The sequence below is a fragment of the Manis javanica genome, chromosome 9 (assembly GCF_040802235.1).
Source record: "Manis javanica isolate MJ-LG chromosome 9, MJ_LKY, whole genome shotgun sequence".
Classification (NCBI taxonomy): Eukaryota; Metazoa; Chordata; class Mammalia; order Pholidota; family Manidae; genus Manis; species Manis javanica.
The window spans coordinates 42,326,893-42,353,033 of NC_133164.1; the positions used below are offsets into that span (position 1 = coordinate 42,326,893).

Consider the following 26,141-nt stretch of genomic DNA (forward strand, 5'->3'; position numbering starts at 1 on the left):
AGTGAAACAAACTCTTGAAGGATTTATAATAATTAAAATGGCAAAGATCAAGAACAGGGACAGAGTAATAAAGGCAGCCAGAGAGAGTAAAAAGATCACCAACAAAGGAAAACTCATCAGGCTATCATCAGACTGCTCAACAGAAACCTTACAGGCCAGAAGAGAATGGCATGATATATTTAATGCAATGAAACAGAAGGGCCTTGAACCAAGGAAACTGTATCCAGCACAATTATCATTTAAATATGAAGGAGGGATTAAACAATTCCCAGACAAGCAAAAGTTGGGGGAATTTGCCTCCCACAAACCACCTCTACAGGGTATCTTGGAAGGACTGCTCTAGATAGGAGCACTCCTAAAAAGAGCACAGAACAAAACACCCAACATATGAAGAATGGAGGAGGAGGAAACAGAAGGGAAAGAAATAATCATCAGACTGTGTTTATAATAGCTCAATAAGTGACTGAGGTCAGACAGTAAGGTAGTAAAAAGCAAACCTTGAACCTTTGGTAACCACAAATCTAAAGCCTGCAATGGCAATAAGTACATATCTTTCAATAATCACCCTAAATGTAAATGGACTGAATGCACCAATAAAAAGACACAGAGTAATAGAATGGATAAAAAAGCAAGACCCATCTATATGCTACTTACAAGAGACTCAACTCAAACCCAAAGACATGCATAGACTTACAGTCAAGGGATGGAAAAAGATACTTCATGCAAACAACAGAGAGAAGAAAGCAGGTGTTGCAATTCTAGTATCAGTCAAAATAGACTTCAAAATAAAGAAAGTAACAAGAGATAAAGAAGGACATTACATAATGATAAAGGGCTCAGTCCAACAAGAGGATATAACCATTATAAACATATATGCACCCAATATAGGAGCACCAATATATGTGAAACAAATACTACCAGAATTAAAGGAGGAAATAGAATGCAATGCATTCATTTTGGGAGACTTTAACACACCACTCACCCCAGAGGACAGATCCACCAGACAGAAAATAAGTAAGGACACAGAGGCACTGAACAACATGCTAGAACAGATGGACCTAATAGACATCTATAGAACTCTACATCCAAAAGCAACAGGATACACATTCTTCTCAAGTGCACGTGGAACCTTCTCCAGAATAGACCACATACTGGGCCACAAAAGGAACCTCAGTAAATTCCAAAAGATTGAAATCCTACCAGCCAACTTTTCAGACCACAAAGGTATAAAACTAGAAATAAATTGTACAAAGAAAGCAAAAAGGCTCACAAACACATGGAGGCTTAACAACATGTGCTTAAATAATCAATGGATCAATGACCAAATTAAAATGGAGATCCAGCAATATACGGAAACAAATGACAACAATAACACAAAGCCCCAACTTCTGTGGGACGCAGCAAAAGCAAACTTAAGAGGAAAGTATACAGCAAACCAGGCACATTTAAAGAAGGAAGAATAATCTCAAATGAATAGTCTAATGTCACAATTATCGAAATTGGAAAAAGAAGAACAAATGAGGCCTAAGGTCAGCAGAAGGAGGGACATAATAAAGATCAGAGAAGAAATAAATAAAATTGAGAAGAATAAAACAATAGCAAAAATCAATGAAACCAAGAGCTGGTTCTTCGAAAAAATTAACAAAATAGATAAGCCTCTAGCCAGACTTATTAAGAGAAAAGGAGAGTCAACACACATCAACAGACTTAGAAACGAGAAAGGAAAAATCACAACGGACCTCACAATACAAAGACCTGAAATACAAAGAATTATTAGAGAATACTATGAAAACCTATATGCTAACAAGCTGGAAAACCTAGGAGAAATGGACAACTTCTTAGAAGAATACAACCTTCCAAGATTGACCCAGAAAGAAACAGAAAATCTAAACAGACCAATTACCAGCAATGAAATTGAATCGGTAATCAAAAAACTACCCAAGAACAAAACCCCCGGGCCAGATGGATTTACCTCAGAATTTTATTAGACATACAGAGAAGACATAACACCCATTCTCCTTAAAGTTTTCTAAAAAATAGAAGAGGAGAGAATACTCCCAAACTCATTCTATGAAGCCAACATCACCCTAATACCAAAACCTGGCAAAGACCCCACCAAAAAAGAAAAATACAGACCAATATACCTGATGAACGTAGATGCAAAAATACTCAATAAAATATTAGCAAACAGAATTCAACAGCATATCAAAAGGATTGTACACCATAACCAAGTGGGATTCATCCCAGGGATGCAAGGATGGTACAACATTCGAAAATCCATCAACATCATCCACCACGTCAACAAAAAGAAGGACAAAAACCACATGATCATCTCCATAGATGCTGAAAAAGCATTTGACAAAATTCAACATCCATTCATGATAAAAACTCTCAGCAAAATGGGAATAGAGGGCAAGTACCTCAACATAATAAAGGCCATATATGATCAACCCACAGCTAACATCATACTAAACAGCAAGAGGCTAAAACCTTTTCCTCTGAGATCGGGAACAAGACAGGGATGCCCACTCTCCCCACTGTTATTCAACGTAGTACTGGAGATCCTAGCCACGGCAATCAGACAAAACAAAGAAATACAAGGAATCCAGATTGGTAAAGAAGAAGTTAAACTGTCACTATTTGCAGATGACATGATATTGTACATAAAAAACCCTAAGGACTCCACTCTAAAACTACTAGAACTAATATTGGAATTCAGCAAAGTTGCAGGATACAAAATTAACACACAGAAATCTGTAGCTTTCCTATACACTTACAATGAACTAATAGAGAAATCAGGAAAACAATTACATTCACAATAGCATCAAAAAGAATAAAATACCTAGGAATAAACCTAACCAAGGAAGTGAAAGACCTATACCCTGAAAAATACAAGACACCCTTAAGAGAAATTAAAGAGTTCACCAACAAATGGAAACTCATCCCATGCTCCTGGCTAGGAAGAATTAATATCGTCAAAGTGGCCATCCTGCCCAAAGCAATATACAGATTCGATGCAATCCCTATCAAATTACCAACAGCATTCTTCAATGAACTGGAACAAATAGTTCAAAAATTCATATGGAACCATCAAAGACCCCAAATATCCAATGCAATCCTGAGAAGGAAGAAGAAAGTGGGGGGGGGATCTCGCTCCCCAACTTCAAGCTCTACTACAAAGCTGCAGTAATCAGGACAATTTGGTACTGGCACAAGAACAGAGCCATAGACCAGTGGAACACATTAGAGACTCCAGACATTAACCCAAACATATATGGCCAATTAATATTTGATAAAGGAGATATGGACATACAATGGGGAAATGACAGTCTCTTCAACAGATGGTGCTGGCAAAACTGGACAGCTACATGTAAGAGAATGAAACTGGATCACTGTCTAATCCCATACAAAAAAGTAAACTCCAAATGGATCAGAGACCTGAATGTAAGTCATGAAACCACAAAACTCTTAGAAAAAAACAGGCAAAAATCTCATGGACATAAAATTGAGTGACTTCTTCATGAACATATCTCCCCAGGCAAGGGAAACAAAGGCAAAAATGAACAAGTGGGACTACATCAAACTAAAAAGCTTCGGTATGACAAAGCAGGTAAAAAGGCATTACGATTCAATGAATGCAAGACATCCTGTTGAAGATGAGGTGCCTGGAGGTGGAGCTCAGCACAAAGGATGATGGTAGGCAGAGAATTATTGGCCTTTTCCCCACGATATTTACATGTTTGAGGATTTGGTGGTCAATATTCTATGTAGTTGGAAAAGACTTCTCTAACATTCAGGAGAGAAAAAATTGTATATTAAAATCGTAGTTATTCTTCGTAACATAAAACTGAATAAATGGAACAGATGCTTAGAAAGCACTAAAATGAAGATCTCTGTTTCAAATATGCTTTTCCCATAAGAGACTACACTTCAATTATTTTGCATAAATTGTCATTATTACTTTGACTTTAGGAATTTCTCCAGTCTTAGTCTTCATCCATCACTGCCTGTTTTCAATTTTTCATAAGAAACTTCCCATATTTCCCATATTTATGTGGCATCTTTTGTGTCTTTATGCTTTTCTTTCAGCCTGACATGATTTATCTATACTGTATCCCTGTGAACTATCATAGAACCTTTAAGTTTTAACTCAGATAGGGTTCCCACAGAAATATTCTCCTAAGCTCCTGGGTTACAGTTTTCCAATATTTATTTATGTTTATCAGTGTTCCAATATTACTTGTGATTGGTTTTCTCTTAGCACCTACCATGTTATGTTTACAGTACATAAATATCAGAACCAAGTCTTATTCACTGTTTTGTCATCTGTAATTACTACAGTGTCTGGTACAGATAAGGTACTCAAATGTTAATTAACTTTCACTTCAGGGAGAATATCAGAAGGAAGTAAGAATGACAACATTTAATATCCATGGTACATTTTAGCAGATTACCAATTAATCATGTTCATTACAGAGACTTTGAAGTACAAAGATAAGCACAAAGGAAAAAGTACAGACCAATCCTTAGTCCTCCCAGAGAAGAAGACATTTGATTCCATGTATGCAGGAATTTTTTTCTGTGCAGATTCATGTATATATGAATATTGTTAAATGGAGAAAATACTGTACCTTTTGCTTTTAAAAATGCTTCTCTTGTGTTGGAATTTACCACAATATTTCTTCTACATAATAAGTTATAACTATATTTCATTACACTGGAATATGTAGCCATATTTTATTTAACCAATTACTTGTTTTGGACATTAGGTTTGTTTAATTTTTATTATTATTAGGAATTCTAGATAAGTAACTTCAAAATTAAATTTCACCATAGAACTGTAATTGTTTGATAATAAATTGATAGAGGAGTAATTTTTCCAATTAGAATGCATATTTTAAGGCTTACTATATCTTGAAAATTACTGAAGAGGTATCAATTAGCCTCTCTGATGCTCTGCATGAAAATTAATTTAGGTATTCCTGTCTTCTACAAATATTGATACTGTGGATTTTTTTCCTAATCTGGTAGGCAAAATATGACATTTAATAGCATTAGCTTAATAATTATGATCATTACTTGAAAAACTGAATATTTTTAAATATTTTATTTGTTTTCAGAAATTTGTACTTTTAAAAAGTTTTCTACTAGAGTTTATAAATGTATACTTTTATAAGATGACTATATGAAATATCTGTATTAACTTATTTGAGATATACTGTACTTCTCTCAACTTATTTTATACAGAAGTGCATCTTTTGACAATTTTGAATGTCAAAATCTCTGTGAATCTCTGCAATAGAGAATCTCATGTGTATTGAAATGTTTTCTCTAGTTCATTTTGCAGTTGGACTCTGAATATTTTTTGTATTAATATGGATAATAATTGATGGAACTAGAATTGTGTAAGAAATGCCTTATGATGTAATTCTTTATATATGTAGGAATTTTATGTGTAAAATTAGACTTTTTTTAAAGAATACCCATGAAAATTATTGTCAGAGAAAGAAAAAAGTCATCTCTGGAAATAAGCCGAGAGGATAATTCCCAGCAAAGAGTATGGTCAAAAGGATTAACTGCTAAGATAGGATTCAAATGTAAAGTGGTAACTGATTGTGAACATAGAGAGCTCACATTATATATTTATTAACAATATATTATAAACAATTATGAAGGCCTTTCTCTCATTAAAAACACCTATAGTAAAATAAGAGTAGTAAAGATTTCAAATCCACATAGGTAATTTTTGCTTTCATTGAAAAATATGAATCAAAACTAAATTTGATAAGTTTCCTTGAAGATATCTTGATGACAGTGATAAAACTGCACAGTGTGAATATTATACCTCTCCTGAAAAGGATGCTTTTCTACCATCCACTACTGCCAGACTTTTTTTTTCTTTAATTCTTTGGATAGTTCCTCGGGATAATATATTGCTAGATCCATAGAATACAACTTAACTAATGTGTTAAAAGTTTGATTAAATCATAGACTTTCAATGCTCTATCCTTTAAATGAAAATTCAACTGAATAGCAGAAAGATAATCAAGAATTTGCCTTAAGTATTTCGTAGTTCAGATGATTATTGTTTTCTTACTTGAGATAGAAATTAGATTAACCATATATGCATAAAAAGTTCAAAATGTAAATTTAGGGAAAATGCACATTTTAAAACATATTTCTTTAGGTATCTGTACTGGATAATGATCAGATATTTTGGCACCACAGGAAAACCTTACAGGTTTCTTTGAAAAATAAAAGTAGGATTTGGGGACAAGAATCAATAGGAAATACAGATTCTTGCGTATGTGAGAATTGTAGGGAAGGTGGTTACAAGGTAGCGGGCAGTTTTTTAATATTTCAAGATATTTTACTCATGGCTTCTAACACACCTACATATAAATATTTCGATGCATTTTAAAAGCAAAGGGCATTTAGAACTTTTTATATGATCTTAAATCAATGGAAATAATACCAATGTTGATCTATTTTACATCAGGCTAATTCTCTAAGAACACCAACATCCTTTTTAATAGTGGAATACTTTAGATGTTATACTATGCCGCAATAGATAAACAGCTAAACTGGTAGGCACATGGTAGTCAGCATGTGTGTGTGCATGTGTAAGTGTGTTTATCTGTGTATATATGGGACAGAAAGAAAAGAGACATAGTTACAAATGCTACTGAAAAGCAAGAGCTTGCTAGGCCTTAGTCAAGCTTTATTATATTGTTTAGAAAATAATAAAATAATTTTATTTCTCATAATCATATTTGAAAAATCAAGTTTTAACTTATTTTAGCTAAAACAAAAAACAAGCATCAAAACTTGAATATAGTTTTGCAGTCTTATTCAAAAACCCAACTGACAATAGATGAATATATTGACATTGGTTCCATGCCTCTTTAGTATGTCAAGATCACATCTCATTTCAACTACTAAAACATTTTCCATGTGCTGTAAGAGAGCAGGACACTAGAGAATATATGGATACCTAATACATTGCACTACCTTTAATTTTTAGCTAATTAAAGAACAAATAAGCTAAAAAGGCAAATGTTTGAAAGGCCTCATAAGAAAAATTGTGTATTTCAGCTCCAAACTTTTTACTCCTTATTACTGCTCCTCAGATTCTTTCCATTGTTTTAGCCTTTTTCCCCAGTATGTACCTCCATATTTCTAAATACTATGCTAGTATTTATAAATGGTATGCTAATTAAAATCTTAATTTTTTTGGTTATTCATATTATGCACTGACATCTATGCTAAGCCACGTCCAGGTACATCATTTTCAATTGTTTGGTTTTGTTTCTTTAATCAGCTTGAAATAATTTACTATCATGATCAGAATTTTTATAATAGGCTCTAATTTCACTCCTCATTTTCTTCTGAGCTTCTACTTAATTATTCACAAATTAATATTCATCATAGCTCTATGAATTTATTATTGTTAAATCATAACAATTATGTGATGAGGTTTAATTTTGAGACTCTCCAGCATTCTTAATAAGAAAATTAAACAAATTTGGTGTCTAAAAACAAATAACTGGTAAATAAAATTATGGCATATTTTATTAGAATATAGTACATTTGTTGGGATTTATTCTAAGAAAAATATCTATAATCTATTGTAACAGGAAAGAAGCATTTTAAGTGGAAGTTACAGTATTAGCAATATTCTCTGTTCATCTAATTGAGAAATAGAAAAATAAATTTGATTTGCTTTCTCCAAATCTTACCCCAAATTTTTAATGCACACATAGTTGGACCACACACATTAGGGAAGAAGAACAAAGGATGTAGTTGAGGCTACAAGTAAAGTCCATATTTTACACTTTTATCCTACCTTCTACCTTTTATTGACAGATATACAATCACCCCACAGTTAGTTTTTGTGGTTTTTAGGTAGAATCTTATGATGTTAATAAATGAATCCCCTCAGATGCAAAGTGACAGAAGCCATGTTCTTTGGTTATTTCTGTCAACCTTTCAGTAACACTGGCTGCACTAATTTTTTTGCCTGAGGGTTGTCCGAAGCCACCATGACCTCAGTGCCCATGCCCACCTGTGCCAGGCCAAGGTGCTATCTTCTGATGCTCTGAACTCACCACCATCCCTCTTGCTCTTTATTGTGCACCTTTCCACACAGGCCTTGGGCAGCAATGGCTTATGTCATTTCCTGGATACTGTTCGCCACCATGACCGCCATGTTGGTGCTGTTAACTTACTAGTGTTCTAGACAGAACAACATTGTGTTGGACTTTTCATCCCAACAAATCCACTCTTCCCTTTAGGCTAAAGCAAAAAAAACTGGCTCTCTCCGTCTGTGTTTGTTCAGGACAGTAAGCAGTAAATTGAAATATCAAATTTGTTTAATCTTGTTTCATCCCTGCATTGTTCTGTTCTTTAATTTAGCTGTTTCTAAGAGTGGACTTTCATTACTCCATGAATATTGCATTTTCTTAATACAAGAAAGCTCTCAATGATTATGTATTTGATTATCACTGTTTTTCTTTAATTCTTGTGTTGGGAGATTTATTTTAGAACTACTTGGGGCCACTTGCTTTGTCGTCTCAAAACAACTTTCATGCTCTCCCTGTGTTTATCTCTGTGCTGTTTCCTTCACCAAATACTCAGTACTAACCTGTAGGTCACTAATACTTCTCTCTAGGCTCTTCAAGTAGGAAATAAACTACGTATTAACTCATTAAGTTTTATAAATCAATCACTATGAAAAAATACACACACATACAACTTGTAACAATTTAGCTCATCTATATGTTCTTGATACAAATGTGAATTTTTTGATAAGCTCTTAGTTTTTACTTATAGTATTTTTCTTTATACACAGGGTGCAGCTTTATAGCAATGGTATATTTCCTTAGTTGTCAGCAATTGTTTTGTTCAATCTCATTTCACAGGTGATACAACCCCACTCCAGTCCCTAGTTATTATGAAGTGAGTCTATCTCAGGCCCCTTCCTTGCATGGAAATCTGTTGGTTTCCATTACTCTACAGAAGTCAAAAGCCTGCCTCTTACTGTCCTGTGGGCCCCCAACTCTAGTTCCTGGCTACTGCTCTAAGTTTCTGCCCAGGATATTAAACAATTTTCTATTTTTACATGTTAAGACAGGCGGTTAAAATTTAAAATATGGTTCTATAATGCATCTTAACCTGAAGTTTCAAGTATTTTTCTCTGTGTCAGTAGTAGACTTAAATTTTGTATTTTCCTATTTATCTTTAAGTAGCATCTCTCAAAGTATTACACATAGATGTATGTACAGAAGAAGGAGCATGTTTTAAAAATACTAACATCTTCTATGTGGTATATTGTTTTAAAATAATCTGGGTTTTACATATAAAAGAAGTGAATCCTAATGATAACTAAAGTCTAGTACAAGAATCTCCATGTGAGCTTTGTTCATAAAAGCTAAAAACTAGAAACAATCCCCCCAAAATTGCCAACAATTTTAAATTCAATATTATTGAATGGCAGTTTTTAAAAAATCACGTCATGCTTGTATTATAGGCTTTACTTTTCACTTAATGAAAAAAAATTGAGGAACACTCTAATGAAAAAAAATATAATTATGAGATTTTCAGTCTCTTCTGAAAAAATGCTAAGATTTTAAGAGAAAAAAATCTGAGTTCCATGATAGCTAGGATTCAAGAAATGTATTACTTTTTAATTATAGGATGTATAATTGAAAGAATAATTATGTTAATCATAATTTTTCTGCTCTTTTGGCCACAACTGTAATAACCTATTGGTCCTATAGTGATTAACGGATAAATTTGTATATTACGACTTTATTTATATTTATTAGAAAATAATATTTATCTCCCACAAATGTGATAATAGTGGAAAATTTAAAAATCTCCTTCATTTAAGCAGTCCTTTTTTGCACAAAGTAGTATCTCATTGTATTTGAAGAAGTTTGCTACACATCATACAGATAGAAATTATGTCCTGACTTTGTCATTTCTTTCCATTTTCTTTTTCTATGCAAATATGAAAACTGGGAAAACAGCTTTACCTCCTTAATTATGTAATAATTCTACATGACTAATTATAACAAGTATATTAAATATGGTACTATAATGCTGATTTTATCTTCTCAGCTTTCAGAATTGTCTTATCTTTGCTGTTGAATAGAGTATCACATATAAAGTGCAAAATTATTTTATTTCATTAACTTTTTGTAGAAGTTTGGTGTATTGCTTTGCCTGTATTAATCTAGAAGTTGTATAGTTATGTATTAAAAAATGGAAATAATTTTCTCAATTATTTCAGACTATTTTTGATAATTTTAATATTTAGATACTTCCTAGAATTGACTACATAAATTGTATGCTATTGCTGTTTCTGAAAAACAAATGGGAAGAAGCTTGCTTGCCTTTTTCAATGAAGAAAATAAGATGAGATTAAAACAAAAAAGAGGATTTCAATGTCTTAAAGGTTCCAAGCAGTCAGAATAATGAAGAAAGACAATCTTTATGTTTCTCATTCCTTGAAAGAAACTACCCAACACTCCACTCCCCTCTCCCCACAGTGGCATAGCTTCTTGTTCAGTTTTAAATCTTTTTAAAAATAAGAGTATAACTTAAATGAGTAATATATAAATATATATATATATATATATATATATATATATATATATATATATATATATATGCAATGTCTCCAAAAGAATTACACTGGAAACTCATCGACTCAAATTAATTTCCTCCCACTTAGTTGTAAGAATCTCAGTGGTGATCCTGAGAACATACACTCTATTGACCTATTGTATAGAAAATCATGGAAGCAACAGCAGGTTTTGCAATCCCAAGATATTTGAATAGTAATTCTCATCAACACCACCACATTCAGTAATATAGGAAAATAATTGTATACCTTATATCCCACAGTAATTTGAAAAGGGGCAGGAAAATAATTACTTCATAAAATCTTAATGGAAAAGACTAACATTGAGGCGGAGCCAGGATGGCGGCGTGAGTAGAGCAGTGGAAATCTCCTCCCAAAAACACATAGAGCTATGAAAATATAACAAAGAAAAATCTTCCTAAAATAGAGACCACAGGACACAGGACAACATCCAGGCCACATCCACAGCTGCAAGAACCCAGCGCCTTGCGAAGGGGGTAAGATACAAGCCCCGGCCCGGCGGGACCCGAGTGCCCCTCCCCCCAGCTCCTGGCGGGTGGAGAGAAACTGGAGCAGTTTTTTTTTTTTTGGCGAGCGCTTTTTGGAAGCCTTAGAGGGACGGGCCCCCGTTGCTGGGGAGGCAGGGTGGCGGGACCGGTGAGCAGGTGCCTGGGAACGGCGCCGGAGGACAAAGAATATCCCGCGTTTCTCCCTGCAGGACCGGCGGGCGAGTTCCTGAGACCGGTGCCTGAGGACGGAGGAGGTCGCGCGTTTTTCCCCTTTTTTTTTTTTTCTCTTTTTGGCGAGCACTTTTTGGAAGCCTTGAAGGGACGGGGACCCCAGTGCTAGGGAGGCAGGGTGGCGGGACTGGTGAGCGGGTGCCTGGGACTGGCGCCTGAGGACAAAGAATATCCCACGTTTTTCCCTGCGGGACTCGTGGGCGGGTGCCTGAGACCGGCACTTGAGGACAGAGGAAATCGCGCGTTTTTCCCCTTTTTTTTTTTCTCTTTTCTGCAAGTGCTTTTTGGAAGCCTAAAAGGGACAGGGACCCCGGTGCTAGGGAGGCAGGGCGGCGGGACTGGTGAGCGGGTGCCTGGGACCGGCACCTGAGGACAAAAAATATCCCGCGTTTTTCCCTGTGGGACCGGTGGGTGGGTGCCTGAGACCGGCACCTGAGGACGGAAGAAATAGCGCGTTTTTCCCCTTTTTTTCTCTCTTTTTGGCGAGTGCTTTCTGGAAGCCTTGAAGGGACAGGGACCCCGGTGCTAGGGAGGCAGGGCGGCGGGACTGGTGAGCGGGTGCCTGGGACCAGTGCCTGAGGACAAAGAATATCGAGCATTCCTTCCCTGCGGGACTGGTGGGTGGGTGCTTTTTGGAAGCCTTGAAAGGACAGGGACCCTGGTGCTAGGGAGACAGGGCAGCAGGACCAGTGAGCAGGTGCCTGGGACCGGCACCTGAGGACAAAAAAAAAAAAAAAAAAAAAATCGCTTGTTTTTGCCTTTTTTTTTTTTTTCTTTCTTTCTGTTCCCTCTCTCATTGTTGCTGTTGTTGTTTTGGTTTGGAGAGTGCTTTTTGGAAGTCTTAAAGGGGCAGGAAAGGTCACGTAGACCAGAGGCAGGGAATCTGGGGATCTCTGGGCACTCTAACCCCCTGGGCAGCAGGGAGCACAGAGGCCCCTTACGGAGATAAATAGCCTCCTGGCCGCTCCCCCTCCAACGGGGCTCCACCATTTTGGAGGAACAGCCCCAGCCAGGCCAAGCCCACAGCAACAGCGGAGATAAACCCCAAAGCAACTGGGCAGGAAGCAGAAGCCCTGTCTGTGCACAGCTGCCCAGCACAAGCAACTGGAGGTCGCTATTACCCCAGGAAAAGGCTACAAACCAATAAGAAGGGAAGCTCTTCCAGCGGTCACTTGTACCAGCTCTGCAAACTATCTCTATCACCATGAAAATTCAAAACTACAGGCAGACAAAGATCGCAGAGACAACACCTGAGAAGGAGACAGACCTAACTAGTTCTCCTGAAAAAGAATTCAAAATAAAAATCATGAACATGCTGACAGAGATGCAGAGAAAAATGCAAGAGCAATGGGATGAGATGCAGAGAAAAATGCAAGAGCAGTGGGATGAGATGCAGAGAAAAATGCAAGAGCAGTGGGATGAAGTCCGGAAGGAGATCACAGATGTCAGGAAAGAGATCACAGAAGTGAAACAATCCCTGGAAGGATTTATAAGCAGAATGGATAAGATGCAAGAGGCCATTGAAGGAATAGAAGCCAGAGAACAGGAACGTATAGAAGCTGACATAGAGAGAGATAAAAGGATCTCCAGGAATGAAACAACACTAAGAGAAATATGTGACCAATACAAAAGGAATAACATTCGTATTATAGGGATACCAGAAGAGGAAGAAAAAGGAAAAGGGATAGAAAGCGTCTTTGAAGAAATAATTGCTGAAAACTTCCCCAAACTGGGGAGGAAATAATCGAACAGACCATGGAATAACACAGAACCCCCAACAGAAAGGATCCAAGGAGGACAACATCAAGACACATAGTAATTAAAATGGCAAGGATCAAGGACAAGGAAGGAGTTTTAAAGGCAGCTAGAGAGAAAAAGGTCACCTATAAAGGAAAATCAATCAGGCTAACATCAGACTTCTCAACAGAAACCCTACAGGCCAGAAGAGAATGGCATGATATACTTAATGCAATGAAACAGAAGGGCCTTGAACCAAGGATACTGTATCCAGCACGACTATCATTTAAATATGATGGTGGGATCAAACAATTCCCAGACAAGCAAAAGCTGAGGGAATTTGCTTCCCACAAACCACCTCTACAGGGCATCCTACAGGGCTTGCTCTAGATGGGAGCACCCCTAAAAAGAGCACAGAACAAAACACACAACATATGAAGAATGGAGGAGGAGGAATAAGAAGGGAGAGAAGAAAAGAATCTCCAGACAGTGTATATAACAGCTCAATAAGCGAGCTAAGTTAGGCAGTAAGATACTAAAGAAGCTAACCTTGAACCTTTGGTAACCACGAATCTAAAGCCTGAAATGGCAATAAGTACATATCTCTCAATAGTCACCCTAAATGTAAATGGACTTAATGCACCAATCAAAAGACATAGAGTAATAGAATGGATAAAAAAGCAAGACCCATCTATATGCTGCTTACAAGAAACTCACCTTAAACCCAAAGATAAGCAGAGACTAAAAGTCAAGGGATGGAAAAACATATTTCAGGCAAACAACAGTGAGAAGAAAGCAGGGGTTGCAGTACTAATATCAGACAAAATAGACTTCAAAACAAAGAAAGTAACAAGAGATAAAGAAGGCCACTACATAATGATAAAGGGCTCAGTCCAACAAGAGGATATAACCATTCTAAATATATATGCACCCAATACAGGAGCACCAGCATATGTGAAGCAAATACAAACAGAACTAAAGAGGGAAATAGACTGCAATGCATTCATTGTAGGAGACTTCAACACACCACTCACCCCAAAGGATAGATCCACCGGGCAGAAAATAAGTAAAGACACACAGGCACTGAACAACACACTAGAACAGATGGACCTAATAGACATCTATAGAACTCTACATCCAAAAGCAACAGGATATACATTCTTCTGAAGTGCACATGGAACATTCTCCAGAATAGACCACATACTAGCTCACAAAAAGAGCCTCAGTAAATTCCAAAATATTGAAATTCTACCAACCAATTTTTCAGACCACAAAGGTATGAAAGTAGAAATAAATTCTACAAAGAAAACAAAAAGGCTCACAAACACATGGAGGCTTAACAACATGCTACTAAATAATCAATGGATCAATGAACAAATCAAAATAGAGATCAAGGAATATATAGAAACAAATGACAACAACAACACTAAGCCCCAACTTCTGTGGGATGCAGCAAAAGCAGTCTTAAGAGGAAAGTATATAGCAATCCAGGCACACTTGAAGAAGGAAGAACAATCCCAAATGAATAGTCTAACATCACAACTATTAAAACTGGAAAAAGAAGAACAAATGAGGCCTAAAGTCAGCAGAAGGAGGGACATAATAAAGATCAGAGAAGAAATAAACAAAATTGAGAAGAATAAAACAATAGCAAAAATCAACGAAACCAAGAGCTGGTTCTTTGAGAAAATAAACAAAATAGATAAGCCTCTAGCCCAACTTATTAAGAGAAAAAGAGAGTCAACACAAATCAACATAATCAGAAATGAGAATGGAAAAATCACGACAGACTCCACAGAAATACAAAGAATTATTAAAGACTACTATGAAAACCTATATGCCAACAAGCTGGAAAACCTAGAAGAAATGGACAACTTCCTAGAAAAATGCAACCTCCCAAGACTGACCAAGGAAGAAACACAAAAGTTAAACAAACCAATTACAAGCAAAGAAATTGAAACAGTAATCAAAAAACTACCCAAGAACAAAACCCCGGGGCCGGACGGGTTTACCTCGGAATTTTATCAGACACACAGAGAAGACATAATACCCATTCTCCTTAAAGTGTTCCACAAAATAGAAGAAGAGGGAATACTCCCAAACTCATTCTATGAAGCCAACATCACCCTAATACCAAAACCAGGAAAAGACCCCACCAAAAAAGAAAATTACAGACCAATATCCCTGATGAATGTAGATGCAAAAATACTCAATAAAATATTAGCAAACAGAATTCAACAGTATATCAAAAGGATCATACACCATGACCAAGTGGGGTTCATCCCAGGGATGCAAGGATGGTACAACATTCGAAAATCCATCAACATCATCCACCACATCAACAAAAAGAAAGACAAAAACCACATGATCATCTCCATAGATGCTGAAAAAGCATTTGACAAAATTCAACATCCATTCATGATAAAAACTCTCAGCAAAATGGGAATAGAGGGCAAGTACCTCAACATAATAAAGGCCATATATGATAAACCCACAGCCAGCATTATACTGAACAGTGAGAAGCTGAAAGCATTTCCACGGAGATCGGGAACCAGACAGGGATGCCCACTCTCCCCACTGTTATTTAACATGGTACTGGAGGTCCTAGCCACGGCAATCAGACAAAACAAAGAAATACAAGGAATCCAGATTGGTAAAGAAGAAGTTAAACTGTCACTATTTGCAGATGATATGATACTGTACATAAAAAACCCTAAAGACTCCACTCCAAAACTACTAGAACTGATATCGGAATACAGCAAAGTTGCAGGATACAAAATCAACACACAGAAATCTGTAGCTTTCCTATACACTAACAACGAATCAATAGAAAGAGAAATCAGGAAAACAATTCCATTCACCATTGCATCAAAAAGAATAAAATACCTAGGAATAAACCTAACCAAAGAAGTGAAAGACTTATACTCTGAAAACTACAAGTCACTCTTAAGAGAAATTAAAGGGGACACTAATAAATGGAAACTCATCCCATGCTCATGGCTAGGAAGAATTAATATCGTCAAAATGGCCATCCTGCCCAAAGCAATAAACAGATTTGATGCAATCCCCCTCAAATTACCAGCAACATTCTTCAATGAATTGGAACAAATAATTCAAAAATTCATATGGAAACACCAAAGACCCCGAATAGCCAAAGCAATCCTGAAAAAGAAGAATAAAGTAGGGGGGATCTCACTCCCCAACTTCAAGCTCTACTACAAAGCCATAGTAATCAAGACAATTTGCTACTGGCACAAGAACAGAGCCACAGACCAGTGGAACAGATTAGAGACCCCAGAAATAAACCCAAACATATATGGTCCATTAATATTTGATAAAGGAGCCATGTACATACAATGGCAAAATGACAGTCTCTTCAACAGATGGTGCTGGCAAAACTGGACAGCTACATGTAGGAGAATGAAACTGGACCATTGTCTAACCCCATATACAAAGGTAAACTCAAAATGGATCAAAGACCTGAATGTAAGTCATGTAACCATTAAACTCTTGGAAAAAAACATAGGCAAAAACCTCTTAGACATAAACATGAGTGATCTCTTCTTGAACATATCTCCCCGGGCAAGGAAAACAACAGCAAAAATGAGTAAGTGGGACTACATTAAGCTGAAAAGCTTCTGTACAGTGAAAGACACCATCAATAGAACAAAAAGGAACCCTACAGTATGGGAGAATATATTTGAAAATGACAGATCCGATAAAGGCTTGACGTCCAGAATATATAAAGAGCTCACACACCTCAACAAACAAAAAAACAAATAACCCAATTAAAAAATGGGCAGAGGAACTGAACAGACAGTTCTCCAAAAAAGAAATACAGATGGCCAAGAGACACATGAAAAGATGCTCCACATCGCTAATTATCAGAGAAATGCAAATTAAAACTACAATGAGGTATCACCTCACACCAGTAAGGATAGCTGCCATCCAAAAGACAAACAACAACAAATGTTGGCGAGGCTGTGGAGAAAGGGGAACCCTCCTACACTGCTGGTGGGAATGTAAATTAGTTCAACCACTGTGGAAAGCAGTATGGAGGTGCATCAAAATGCTCAAAACAGACCTACCATTTGACCCAGGAATTCCACTCCTAGGAATTTACCCTAAGAACGCAGCAATCAAGTTTGAGAAAGACAGATGCACTCCTATGTTTATCGCAGCACTATTTACAATAGCCAAGAATTGGAAGCAACCTAAATGTCCATCGGTAGATGAATGGATAAAGAAGAGGTGGTACATATACACAATGGAATACTACTCAGCCATAAGAAGTGGAAAAATCCAACCATTTGCAGCAACATGGATGGAGCTGGAGAGTATTATGCTCAGTGAAATAAGCCAAGCGGAGAAAGAGAAATACCAAATGATTTCACTCATCTGAGGAGTATAGGAACAAAGGAAAAACTGAAGGAACAAAACAGCAGCAGAATTACAGAACCCAAAAATGGACTAACAGGTACCAAAGGGAAAGGAACTGGGGAGGATGGGTGGGCAGGGAGGGATAAGGGGTGGGAAGAAGAAGGGGGGTATCAAGATTAGCATGCATGGGGGGGAGGGAGAAAGGGGAGGGTGGGCTGCCCAACACAGAGAGGACAAGTAGTGACTCTACAACATTTTGCTAAGCTGATGGACAGTAACCGTAATGTGGTTGTTAGGGGGGACCTGATATAGGGGAGAGCATAGTAAACATAGTATTCTTCATGTAAGTGTAGATTAAAAATTTAAAAAAAAAAAAAAAAGAAAGAAAGAAAGAAAGAAAAGGGGGATTACTCCTTAACAGGATAAAACTATTGGTAAAACAAAGATCAACGCATGCTTTAAATATCCTTAATGTTGATCACTTAAAGGGTGTCAGATGATCAGCTATGGAGGTACTCTTTTCTGATAATATTTCTTTCTCTTAATTAAAAAAAAAAAAAAAAAGCAGTTACTGTGTGCTGACCTCCAATGAGTTCTGCACAGTGGTATAGAGAGCATGTCAAAGTGTGGGCAAAGGGTCTGTTTGTTTCTACGCAGAAGATCAAGGCCTAGCTTGGATACCCAGAAAATGAACTAAGATACGATATGAGGAGGAGCTTCCGGCATCAGCACTCTCTGGAGGACTTGTGCCGGGGGATGATCATCAAAAAGCCTCCACAGGGATCCGGACGATGCTGCGGTTGTGGCTGCATCCAGCCCACCATCTCCTGGACTTGCCATTAGAATGAGGAGGGAGATGTCTAGGCTGGCATGTGCATACAGTGAGACAACGAATTTGACCGGATCTGTACTGTTGGAACTCAACCAGGAGTTGGGAGGGGTGCAAGTTGTAGCACTCTAAAATCTCATGACTATAGACTACCTATGGTTAAAAGAACATATGGGATGTGAACAGATCCCAGAAATGGGCTGCTTTAATTTGTCTGATGGTTCAAGTACAGTTGGAATATCCATCATATCATAGATAAATTTTCACAAATGCCTAGGGTGCCTAAATGGTTTTCTTGGCTTCACTGGAGATGGATGGTAATTATAGACTTGCTTTGTTTATGTCACCGTATTCCTATTATGTTAATATGTGTGTGCAAATTAGTTAGTAGTTTAAAACCTATACATACTTAAGGTACTATACAAGAAGATATGTCAAAGAAATAACCAATCCTCCCAAGTTTCCTTCATATGCTATATCTATAGCTTTTCTTCTTCCTTCCTAATTACAACCCTTAAATAGAATTCGTGCCTCATATCGAATTTACCGAGTATCATAATTCCTCCAGGTGGTAAAGATACCTCGAGACAAGTGCTGGGCATAGAAGCCACAGGGCATAAATCTGCAAAGAAGTAAAAAGCTAACCTGTGCAAACAATATGGCTTCTCTCTCACTTACCAACTTTACATTTCCCTGTATGGCCCCGGAAGATGACTGGTTAGCCAGAGATGGGTAAGATTCCTCAAGGGAGGAACAACCTAAGACAGGCACAGTCGCAGGGGGGCCATCAGGTGAGAATTTGGGGATCAACCGAGGTGAGGCTCAGAACCTCACCCCCCCTGCTTTGAGAGAAATCTTCTGCATCCGTGGATGTCTTGCTGCCCTTGTCTAGCCTGGATTAATACTTAGTCCATAGGCACACACCTGATCATCTGATCATCTACATTTGCCTTCTTACAGCACTAAACTATGTTTTCTACCTTTATCTTGCATCTACCTACCACTTCAGCATTTTATTAAATTAAAAATAATAATAATAATAGGAGAAATGTGGGATCAACATATAAATCAAGTACAAAAATCAAACAAATATTCATATTTGACCTGATTGTTTATAGGTCATATTGCATGATCAAAACTGAAAGTTTCTGTGATGACTGCCCTTGTACTGTTCACCATGTAAGAATTTATTCATTATGTAAGAATTCGTTCACCATGTAAGAACTTGTTCGTTATGCTTCAGAAGATTGGAGACTGACGAGAATTAGGCTTGAGATGGATTAATGATTGTACATTGAGCGTTGACCCCCCTATACTGAATTTTATTGTTGTTAACAACCATTTGATCAATAAATATGAGAGATGCCCTCTCAAAAAAAATAATAATAATAATAATTCAGGGGTCAGGGTGGGGAATTGAATGGGCTGTGAGCAGATAATTGTGGATGCCAGGAAGGCACATGGAGGCCGTTAGACTATTCTTTTCTATATGTTTGAAATTTTCCCTAAGAAATTTGTAGGCTACTTGTTTTCTTTTCTGTAATCTTCTGGCATGACTTTTGCTTTCTTGTGTTTTTCTACTTATTCATCAGACAACTTTAAAAAAAGTAACATAATAAGGAAATCAGCCCTTTATCTCTCATACTGATAAATACTTTTTAGTTCCTTATTTGTGCTTTGAGTTTCTTTTTCTACAGAAAATTTTACTATTACAGGATATTTTGACCCAAATGTTTTGGCCTTATAGATGACTCTGAATTTTGAATCCAAATATTTTTATCAGAATTACACTAATCCTAAATATATCAAGAAAAAGTTTTCTTGAGCAATCTGCATGCAGCCAATTCAATTCCTCAACCATTAGTTTATTTTAAATTCTTTCTAGTGTTTCCTATTTTAAATTTAATTGTACAGAATTAATTTTTCATGACAGTCACTTGGTTTCCAGAGTAAATGCCACTGTGAAGAAAAAAAAAATCTTAATGATATCAAATTTTTGCTAATTCAAAGTTGGTGACAGTTGGCTTTGCCCCATGTCTTGAAATGTATGTCTAAGTTACTTTTCTATTTACAGAGCTAATTTATAGTATAAATGAGTCTGCAATGGAAATAATTGTTACTTAAAATGAAACGAAATTAAAATGACCTTTTTACAACACTCTCAAGCTTTAGAGACACTCATAGACATATAATTGGAAAAATAATAAACATATTATTAACACTTCATTAACTTAGATTCACTCAGGATCTCTACATAGCCATAGATTAAAAAATAAAACAACTAGTTCTCTTATTTCTGGAAATGGTAATTAATTAAAATTTGGTTTGGTCATATACAAGAGAAAGCCCAAATAATTGGTTTAAACAAGAGAAAAACTTATTTAGTCCTCTCATTAAATGTCTGGAGATTGGGCAATGTATAATTTGTATGGCAATTCAAAAGCCATTAGGGACACAGAGTAACTTCAGTTCCCTGTCCTGTCATTTGAGGCACAGCCCTTATCCTTGTGGTCCAAGGCGGCTGCTTCTCCTCCAATATTGCGTCCAATTACAAGCAGTGGACTGAGGGAAAGAAGAGCGTGTCCTCTCCCTTTCATAGAGACCTTTCTGAGCCCCCATATTGCCCATGTACTCATAAGTGATGTCATCCAGCTTTTAGGCACACTGAAAATGATAAAGGCTGATGAACAGGCAGTTTTTACTCTTCTTCTAGGTGGAGAAATAATAGAACTACATTAGTAACAGCTTAGTAGGTATGTAAACTACTATTTGTATCCAAAATAGAAGCTTATTACAATCACAGAATACCCCAAAGTTGAAGGTTCATTTTTCTTTTAAACAAAGTAAACTGTTATTACTAAATCTTGGTAATAATAATGTATTTTTCTCAAATTTCTTTGCTAAGGATTCAGAAAGAAAAGAAATATTGCTACTTTAAGTCCCATGTGTTACTGTGTATTTTATATGTACCTCAGGGGAGGCAGGAGGATGGTGCGCAGGCTGCTCCTCTCTGCGTGACTTGGGAGGGCGCCCTGGCAGCAGCTCTCTTGCTCTGACACGTTCTCAGGGCCTGGCATCTTCCTCCTACTATCCAGCTCCAAGAACCCATCTCCACCAAAAGCGAATCCTGCGCCTCCATCCTCTGTTCTCTGTCCTCTGTCCTCTGTCTCTCACTCTGGAACATCAAGCCATAACCAGGTATTAGTGAAGAGGCTATTCTGCCCATAATTCATTGAAAACAATATGGGAAAGAGGAAACTAATCATGAGAAGTGGGAAGATGGTGAAAGTTATATCTGTTTTCTTTATGAATTACTGAAGAACAAAAACCACTCAAAGGTATATTGGTTTTCTCCAAAGTCAGCCCAAAGTCATCACACAGGAAAAAAAATGTATTTTTTCATATTGAAAGTACAGTTTTCCTGTGTTTAGGAGCATTTCTTGAGAGTGACCTCCACCTTAAGGAAGGCCACATGGTCTGGGCTAAACAGAAGGACTTGCACCAGCAAAAGTTCTTTTTGATCCCATAATATCTTCTCCAATCCAAAGAAAAGAGGTATGTAATTTGATTGTTAAAAGAAGTAGTACTTATTCCTTATGAAATATGATACATTTAAAAAATTTACTGGTAGCCCGGAGGAAATATTAAAGTATGTATTTTTAAAATAGTGCTATTGACATAAGCTAGAGGATTGATAGGTATTTTCAATTAAATGGTCAAAGTTGAGTTGAATCATGAAGTTCTCAGAGTAGACTCTTCATTCCTTTCTTAATTAAAGCTTGTGGTGGGGTTTTCCAGTGCTTCCCTATTGTGTCATTCTATAATTGAAATTAGTTCTAAAAAACCTTGATATTTTGAAATTCTTTGTGAATAATTTGGGCTGTTGAGTCAGACAGAAGCTCATTCTATAATATATTTCTTTAAGCACAGTTGTAAGCATCCTAGATATGAATTTCCAAAACTGCATTTAGAAATGTCATTTGCATCCCCTCAGGGTAATTATGAGTAATATTTAAGAGAAAAAAGACAAAGTTCTTTGTGAGGCACTTTACACAAATTAGCTTATTGTGTTATGTGATATATTTAATATTTTTTAAGAAAGATAATAAACTTCCCATAACGTTAGTCTTCAAAAGTATGTTTTCTTGATCAAAAGTTATTTTTTTGATATTATTAAGAAGTATCTAATTAAACTTAGTAAATAATACTTGAAATGTCAAGTGCTATTTAAATTCCAAATTATACTTTTTTTTGTGCTTACTCAAAGGATCAGAAGTGCTCTACCATGAAATACCATAAATGGACTTTATGGATAACTATGATGTAATGCATAATCAATTCAGCCATAAGTATGTGAGTTAATTAAAAAAGGACAGTTTCAAGAATAGATTGATATATTATGTGTATATATATAAAGTTTCATATTTGATAAACTTAATTTAACATCTATTCATTTAAATGTACTTAATTATATTTCATTTAAATATAAGGAATTTAAAAAGAATAAAATATATAAGGCTGGAAAATAAGCATTATAGTAATTCTCAAAGTATTGCTTTGGCATTTATTGTTTTGACATAATATTCATCCCCCCTTTTAGTAATAGAATTTGAATACTTCTTTGTAAGACAATCCTGCTATGCAGAATTTTGCTGACTTAACTCACAGAGGTGACTGTGTAACTCAAAGCTGGCTTGTCATAACATAGCTACAGTGAGTGGATCATAGATAGACACATGACTGAATCTATTGTAGATTGGCACTTTTTAATCCAATAAATTAGAGAACAGTAAAAGCAAGATAGGGAAATCTAAGTCACAAATTCCACCTGTGATGTATAAGGAGGGGTTGGACAAGAGTAAATGGTAATGCATCTGTAAGGGAAGATACAGGTGGGCTCACATAATTTTAAAGACTGCAATCTAAAGTTATAACTAATTGAGCCATATAAAATATACTATAACATGTTCTTCTTAATCTTTAAGTATTGTTACTTTAACTAGAAGCAATGTAAAAAAATACATGAAATAGAAAGAGATGCTTATAGAGTCTATAAGTTTTCTGGAGACCTGAATAGTTCCGTCCACATTCATTTGTTACAGTGGTGTCATTGAATCAAGCAGCAGTAGTGATTTGCTCTTTCAGCTGGAGCTTTGACTCAATGACTCAAAGTTTCTTGAAGGGAATTGAACAAAGATGACTTTGATTTTGCTGTGACAATTAAATGTTTGTAGAATGATAAAAGTTCCTCTTTTTAATTATAAAATGTATACTTATTAGCATAAAGCCAAAGCTTCGCTGTAAAGCTATCTGAATGGTCTATACTGATCTCATTCTAGGCTAAAAAAAGTAGACACTGGTCATCATGCTTTAAGAATAGAAAACAAACATTTCTCTGGATTATACTTTTCAACTGAATTGATTTTATTAAGCTTTTCATTAGCTTCATCAAGATGTGTTGTAATCAAAGCCAGTCACAGAGATCAAGGGAGAATGTCAGCTGTAAATGGAACATGTTTACCACAAGAAACTTTTAACAAATACTTCACAGTGCAAATGCTTAATATCCACATACATTTTCTGTTAAAGGGCATCTTTGTGTCTAATTATAGCTTAATTTTTTTCTTTTTTAAACATATTATAATCAAAAGATCAATGCTGTTTCTTGAGTAACCCAGGACATTTTGGCTATTTTTTACAACATGAGTTTTGTGATGGATCTAGCTTATTTGGAGATATAAAATATTCTAATACAAAATTTAAAATATACCTATAGAATGTATATTCGAGGGATTTTTAACATCCTTTAATGTCTAATTAGGACAGAACTGTGCTATTTACTCTTCTCCAACGTATGTCTGTTTTCTACCATAAGTTCTTTCTATTATCTTTTACTCATTTATTTTCAGCCTAATTTTCTTACACTGCTTCATAAAGAACAAGTTATGAAATATAAGTAGCATGTTGTAAGAAGCAAAGACCAACCAAACCCCCAAAAAATCTCAAATCTGGACAGATTAATCATTTCCTGGTGATATTAAGGAAGATCACATAGAGGGGAGATCACTTCTTCTCTTCATTGAAAGATGTTCAAGTGTCCTCCATCTCTAAATATATCCAGGGAGAAATATTTAGTAATATCTTCAAAAACAGTAGAAGTTATTTTTTTTCTGAATCATAATTTTACATTTGGAAGTTAATTTCTAGGAAACTTGTATTCTTAAGTGCAATATTGCCTCATTGAGCGTACCATTAAAAATAAAAACATCCAATCAGTAAAAATTTGCTTGTATGATGAATGCTATAGACAAATTACAACTCAACTCATTATTCATTTAGCAAAATGAACTAGGGAAACCTATCTTCACTGATGTAAAATGCTATCTAACATACATTAATAAGAAAAAAGCAAATTGCCAAAGATTCTGGTTTATTTATATGAAGAAGCATATACAACAAGAGGAATTTATATCAACTTTTAATTGCATTTTTGGTGTTGCAATTTAGAGGAACATTAATTTATACGTTACATATTCTAGTAATCTTTGGATTTTTTAAGGCACATGTACTACTTCTAGAACCAGAATACTATAAAGATAGTTTCTGATTGCCCTAAATACCTCAAGAACTCTTGTACCTACCGTGTTACTTCTCTGTTTCTTCATAGTGAAACATAAGAATATTCTTTACTCTTTTTTGATTCTTCACCCTCCATTCCTTCCACAAACCAGGCTTTCCTTTCTTATTTTATCTCACCATAAGGCTTTAAGGAAAAAAAAGAGAGAGAAAAGGAAAGAGAAGAGACAAATCATCTTTCAAAGTAAATTAGAAAAAACATTTTTTTTGGCAGACTATGAGAGTGTTCTTCTCCCTTGAACCACAATACTCTTATATTTTCTTTTTACCTCTCCTGTCTTCTTGCTGAATCCTTTTTGCTTTCTGCCTGCTTTTTGGCAATAGCAAAATACTTTTTGCTTACCCAATAGTCATTCTTACTCTTTATACCTGATAACTGAATTTCAACTTTGTGCAAATCTTCGCCCCTCCTCTCCATTCTTCAAGAGATATTTACTCTATCCCTGACACAGAGGTAGATGCCAAGTGGACTGAGCCAATCAGAGTGGCTCCATTTCCTGGCTAATAGGCTTTAGGGTGGCCATGTGTTATGTTCCTAATCAGTGAGATTTTAAACTACATCTGAGGTCATAAATATGAGTATTTTTCTATTCTGATTTTGCCTTATTTTAATATGATACTATAACTGTTGCAGTAGTTGAGTCACTTTGAGGGCAGAGCAAAAATGAGGATGGTGGAACACAGACATAGAAACAAATCCATGCCTTTGATGGCATTGTTGAATGTTACAACAAACTATCCAAAAAACTGCCATTAAGGTTTTGTTTTTTGTGAAGATTTGTTTTCTTATTATTAAGTCAATTTAATTTGAGTTTCCAGATACTTAGAGCCCAAAACATACTAACCAAGAGAATGGCTACATGCTCTAGAATGCCTCAAACACCACCTGTTATTCTCAGACTATCACCGGTCTGAGTGACTACACACAAAGCCATGGCCTTTGGAATTATAGGTTCTAGATCTCTAGTTCTGACCTCCGTGCTAGATACTTACTGATGCATTACACTGCCTACTAACTTCATTTGTTGCCTCATGTGTATTTTATAGTCACCATATTCTCAATGAAATTAACTTTCTACTCTCTAAGCTCCAACCCAAATCAGAAACCTAGGAATCATCTTCAATTTCTCTTTCCCCCTTAAGTACTTATCATTTTAATCAGCAAATAATG

General features: G+C 36.0%; 1 long non-coding RNA gene across 1 annotated transcript in view; it reads right to left on the bottom strand.

The window, feature by feature from the left end:
* The window catches only part of LOC118973266 (uncharacterized), a 127,314-nt gene extending 102,211 nt beyond the window's left edge, over positions 1 to 25,103 (bottom strand). Inside the window, exons 1-2 of the long non-coding RNA XR_005062532.2 lie at positions 24,976 to 25,103; positions 21,305 to 21,509 (exon numbers count right to left, since the gene is read on the bottom strand). This is a non-coding gene — a long non-coding RNA (uncharacterized lncRNA). The remainder of the gene's footprint in view (positions 1 to 21,304; positions 21,510 to 24,975) is intronic.
* Positions 25,104 to 26,141: the final 1,038 nt, after the last annotated feature.